The sequence below is a fragment of the Terrapene carolina genome, unplaced genomic scaffold, assembly GCF_002925995.2.
Source record: "Terrapene carolina triunguis isolate 2854851 unplaced genomic scaffold, T_m_triunguis-2.0 Scaffold233, whole genome shotgun sequence".
NCBI classification, from domain to species: Eukaryota; Metazoa; Chordata; order Testudines; family Emydidae; genus Terrapene; species Terrapene triunguis.
Genome location: NW_020664584.1, coordinates 2,492,238 through 2,498,237, shown reverse-complemented (window position 1 = coordinate 2,498,237; position 6,000 = coordinate 2,492,238).

Genomic DNA, 6,000 nt, shown 5'->3' with positions numbered 1-6,000 from the left:
ACATTTATTTTACTCTCTATATGTAGAACTTACATGTAGAAAAGATTGTTCAGTGACCCTGAGTGCCAATTAAATGTTCTTCCAAGTCCTGGCAATCTGGATCACAAAATAGAACCCTCTGAAATAATTTATTAAAAGTTAGAAAGTTGATAGCCATTATCTACCTTTTTTGAGACTCAGTTATCTGTTGCTTGAAGCTAAAGACTGAGCTCTGATACTGTCGAAAAATCTTAAGCTTCAAGGAGAGACAAGAGTTTATGTGGAACAACTGACCAGCTACCATATGGACATGTGCCCTACCTCGCCACCTGGTTCGGCTACAAGCCCAAACTCAGGTCAAATTCACCAAACATTTCCCTTTTTGGCAAGCCCAGTGCTTCCTTTGATCAAACCTGTCCCAGTTTATAGTTTTGTGTAGAAAATGGAGGTGGCGCTTTGCTGCAGAGCTCAGGACCGTAACATCCTCAAAGTTGAAGGCTGTTCAGATCTGAAGGTTTGGTTTGGCCCTTTGTTGAGATAGGGCCCAGCTGGGAAGTTTCCATCAGGAGCTGAACTTTCCTAAAATGTTGGAGCTGTTCAGATATGGGGTTTCAGTTGGGGTCCAAGTCTTATAGTAAAACCTGCATTCATCTGAAGAAGAGGGTTTTTTACCCATGAAAGCTTATGCCCAAATAAATCTGTTAGTCTTTAAGGTGCCACCAGACTCCTCATTGTTTTAGTAAAACCTGGGGGTTTCCTCTGAGTTTTATTTTGATTTTTGGGGGAGTTTCTGGAATCCTCAAGACTCACAGCTTTTGCTGTAACCAACTGCTTCCTGCTGCCACAAAACACCTTCCCATGAACTCCCTTGAAATGAAACTGCCAAATCTCATACGGCCCTGGTGACCACCCTCATCATACTATACAAAACCCATTTTCTTCATTGCTGGGGGAGGATTAGCATGGCCGAACTTGAACATACTGAGTCCAAGAACCAGGCACTAGAATCACCAGCCTCTCCATGTTCCTCTACTTCTATCTTTTACATTTCTGTGGTGGCTGCAACACAGAAGAATCTCCAGCCCTCCCCTCTTCACTTGGAAAATAAATTTCAGCCTTTTGCTGCCTGAAAGGGAAGATGAACTTATTCTCTTCAGTTTTGATAGGAGTATATACAATAATGTCGAAATCCCAACCTTGAAAAGGGGAAGCTGCGCCTTGGGAGCTGAACTGGTTTATAGCTACGCTGATCCTCTTCTTTCTCTCGTCTGTAGCCCCTTAATGGCTTGACAAGAGAAATATAGGGAAGATGCAGCCATCTGATTAACAGTGACGAATGGGGGTGAGGGATGAGAGAGAAAGGGAGAGCAGTGTGGCTAAAAGCCAAGTTCCAGCAAGAAACAGAATATCTGGCTTCCTCTAATCTCTAGAGGAAAATTAAGCTACAAAAACCTTTCGTGGAAACTTTGCACGTGTTCAGTACCATTGGCATGTCTGACAGAAATAACTGATATATTATTTAGTTTATATGATACAGGTTTAAAAGCACAGTTCCCCCCCACACACACACACCAAAAAAAATATAAAAAAAGCAGTTGCACTCACTCATGCTCTTATGAAACTTTCCCATGGGCAGTGAGGTCACGTGTAAAATGTGTGTTTGCAAACATTTCCCCATCACAGGCCTCAATTCTTCTCTTCAGGGAAATATTTCACTTGGGAGGGCCTTCCACCCATGCTATGATTTGCCCTACCTTCTGAACACACACAGGACACATATGCGTCTTCTGGAGATGATAAGTCATAATACCTAGCTCTTGTATAACAATTTCCATCAGTAGCTCTCAAAACGCTTTGCAAAGGTGGTCAGTATCACAACCCCATTTTGCAGATGGGGAAACAGAGGCACAGAGCAGTGATTTTACTTGCTCAAGGGACACCCAGCAGGACAGGATCAGAGCCAGGAACAGAGCCTGGTCTCCTGCGTCCCAATCTGCTGCTCTCTCTACTAGATAACATTGCCTCTCTAGGCAAGCTGGACACATTATTCTGTGGAAAGCTGGCAGCAAAACAGGACAAAATGTTTGCAGACACTTTTTGCAATTTCCCCCCTTGTTTTTTGTCATCGAAATTCAAAATTCTGCTGAAAAATGTCTTCAAAATTCAAAAAAAGGTAGAGTAGCTCTGAAACTGTGTTCTTAATGTCAATTGAGTCAGCTCAGAAACAGGTGTAAGTGAGAGACGACTCAGGGCCTGAGTATATGAAATACATTAATTGTTTTCATTAATTAATCACATTGAGATGAAATGGCATATATATGGTGTGTTAATATAAATTATTTATGAAGCATATATTTCTCTTAAGGTCTAAAATGTACAGTTAGCAAGATGCACATCCCTCACACTGCAGGCATACCTCAATGGATTTTTGTGGTTTTTTTAATAAAAAAAGATGGTGAATTAATATAAATCTTTCTCATCTCACCCTATGCTCTGTATGTGAGAGATTGTGTTTAAAGAAATGTTGGGTTTTTTTAAAGTATGCAACCAGTTCTGAGTAAAAGGAGCATTAAAACAATGGTAAAGTTCTGTTTCAATATGTCCTTCCGCTTTGAAAATATCCAGATAAGAGAAACATAGACAGAAATTTTAAGAAAAAAAATGAACCCTCCTAACCTGGATGATCATTCTTATTGTAAATATAGTATTATTTATTTACCTGAAATTTATTTTTTTATTTATTTAGATAGATAGATAGATAGATAGATAGATAAAATGTAAAATTATGAAACCAAAAGGTCACTTATAAGTAAGTCTCCCAATAAACGTCGGCATCCAGTTATATGAATTGGTTGTAAGTAGCTATTAGAAAGTTTACACAGAGCGCGGTTACGCTTGGCCCCGCCATGTCCCCCTGACAAACGGATGGAAAAGAGAGGCTTAGCACAGAGCATGCTGCTCCCGTTCAGAAGAGGGGCTCGGTACCTCCATGACATGCACCATCAACCAGCTCAGACCCGAGGGAGGGAGCGCTGCTGTGCAGGATCCATGTGGGGAGTAGGGCAGGATAGGAAGAGATGGGGGTCAGGCCCAGGACAGACTGGGACACACACCAAACACATGTCCCTTCACATGGAGATGAAGGCAGAAATATAATACGTTCCCATCTTTCCACTCCCCCTTTAGCAGTGGGGAATCCCCTTCAAAGGAAGTGACCAGGGGGGACAGTTTAGCTGTCACAATCCCGTCCCTTCATAGGTTTTGCCATTGAAGGGTCACTGTGACTGCTGTGTAGCTGCAGTGTATTTAGCCACTGTACCATAGTGGAGCAGTAACATCACTATGCTTCAGGCTGATGAGCGTCCCATTTAAAAGACATTTTTTTCTAAGTGCTGTGAAATCCACATGCTAACTCAGATTGTCTTTAATGTTACAGAGCCTCATAGGGGCCCAGGTTATTATAAAGTGGTGTAAACAGCTTGAATGTTGAGTATTTGCCATCAGGCCATACTGTTAAAAAGAAATGGAAAAAGAAAAAAACGTAAGGAAATCATAAGCTGTTTGTGGGGATTGCGTGAGCAGCAGAAAAGGCTAGTTCATCCTTACATTTGGCTATTGTAACAGGTTCATATAATGAAGTTGAAAATGAGATTTCTTTCAGGTCTGAAAGGATGTTTAAGGTACTGACGTTGAAAAGTCTATATAGTGTGGTTGAATAACATAGTTTAGCTCTTTATATTCATCTGGTTGGCTGTGGTTTTCTTTTGCTGATCTCTAACGCTAATGGGGAATTAGGCCTGTGGACGGAGGAGAAAGAACAGATCCCCAGACTCCCCGACATTTAGTTATAAGTAACTTTTCCCCCAACCAACACTCCAGAAGGCCCTTTCTCCCATGATTCATTCACCAGCCCCAGCTGAAGTGAACATTTTCCATGCAATGGAACATAACAGCCATGTTTACCTGCCTTTTCCCCTCTCAGGATTTTATTTCTCTTTGGCCTCGGGGACCTTGCTGCCAACCAAAACACAACATGGGTTTGAAACTGAATGCTGCCCATGGCCATCCACAGATGATCCCTCCACTAGACAGAGAGGTTTGTGTTTGTGTATGTGCGGGTGTGTGAAAACAGATGTATGTTATCAAGAATAATTGAGGCTATTCAGAGTGTCACAAAATGGACAATTTATGGCCAGTTTTGGTAATTACTCAGACCAAAGAAGTGACTCAGGTCACTATTAAAAACTTACTGCTTTGTTTATTTTAAAAAAGAAACAGGGAGTTCCAGTTGATGAAGAAAGATACTAAGAGAGGATAATTAAAGGGAAACAATCTTTGATGTTTGTCTTATTACACAGTTTCTTCTTGTTCTGTCATGCTGCCCCCCTCCCCCTCTTTAAAAGCAAAGCTGCTGCTGGGAATGGAGTGAGTGGGTGGCTGCATGGGCATTTAGTTTATTCACTTCCTGCACTGAGCTCTTAGACCTCTCATTGTACCAAGTGGCCAAGTACAGAATCCCTGACATACTAGATCCTCTAGGAATGAAGCCATGGGGGTGCATTTGGGGTCATCTGTCTATGTAGCTGTTCTTAATACTAGAGCTTGTTGAAAGGATTCTAGTACTGAACTACTTTGATTTCAAAATGTTGCTGCAATATCCCATGGGAGTTGTAGTCTCATGCTCCCTATTCTCCTTTATAGCTGGGCTTAGTTTTAGGTGAACCCCCACTTTTCTGGTGAAACTGTTTTCAACAGATTTTTTTACCTGTCCTATTTCTTACCCCTTCATTTTACTTCTTTCTATAAATACAGTGCATGTCAAACTCCTTGTAAACCAGCTTCCATCTCACTCTGATACTAATTTAACAATCAGTAAAATAACTGCTGTATAACATTGAAAGAGGAATGTAAATAAGCATGTTATTAATGCACTGGTATGTGATCTCTTTCTGAATCTGAGCAATTTTCTTTGCAATATCCATTATTTTTTATTCTATTGTGATCCCATTAAATCTAATTTTCCAATACATGCTGATCACACTGGGTCTCCATACCTCTTTAGAATGGTTCATCTGTATTCTCTGACACTGATCTCTTCTAGGCACCCTCTTAGAATTTGCCATCGGTTTTGAAGGTACAAGCCCTGCCATAGGAAACTATTGTTCGACAAATTTGGCAATATTTACTAGAAAATCCAATATTTTACTGGATTTATAAGGATCCCAGAGATCAATTAATTTGAGGAATAAATACTTTCCTTACCTTTGGATCCTTTTAACTTCTGAGAATAGCACACTTCATAGGAATATACGTTTTTCTTTCCCTGAGCAGATAATTTCTACAAGTCTAGTATGCCTACATTAGACAAAGAACTGATGCTCTAGAGGAAGGTGAAAACCCACATAATGCACCCCATAACTAGTGAATATGAAGAGGGGACATCCTTCCTGACCCTTATGGAGATTATATCATACTGCCCTGAAGCATGAGATTTAATAACATGCTAGTTTATAGCCTGCCTACCTATAAATATTGGCCCATTTTTTTTGACTGCAGTTGAGCTGTACTCAGCACAGGTCATGAAGAAGTGGGAGAAAGGAAGGTAGCTGTACTCTCCCTACATGTCTCTCACCTCCAGTTTTGGGAGAAGACTGGTCCTTGTCACAGTCTAGATCAGCTTCAATACTTCCTTTTAGATATTGCTAGTTGCAATAGTCGTAGGAGACCAGTCAGACATTGCCAATGCATAGTCAGTGCTCCCACCATGCTCTCTTCCCTCTGTCATGCCCCCTATTGTGGGGTGTGGCATAGGGTCAGTTACACAGGTGTTCATCACAGAGGGATTAAGTTATACAATGGAGTACTCGGCTAGCAACTTACACCATCTTTAAATCAATTTTGCACCACTGGAACAGTGCAAAGCTGATATCTCGGGGGCCAGGGTCATTCCGTTGTGTTTGGCCATAAAAACGTGCATCCCCTTTTAAGATTCATCTACAGTTAGAGAAGAGACCAACCAAA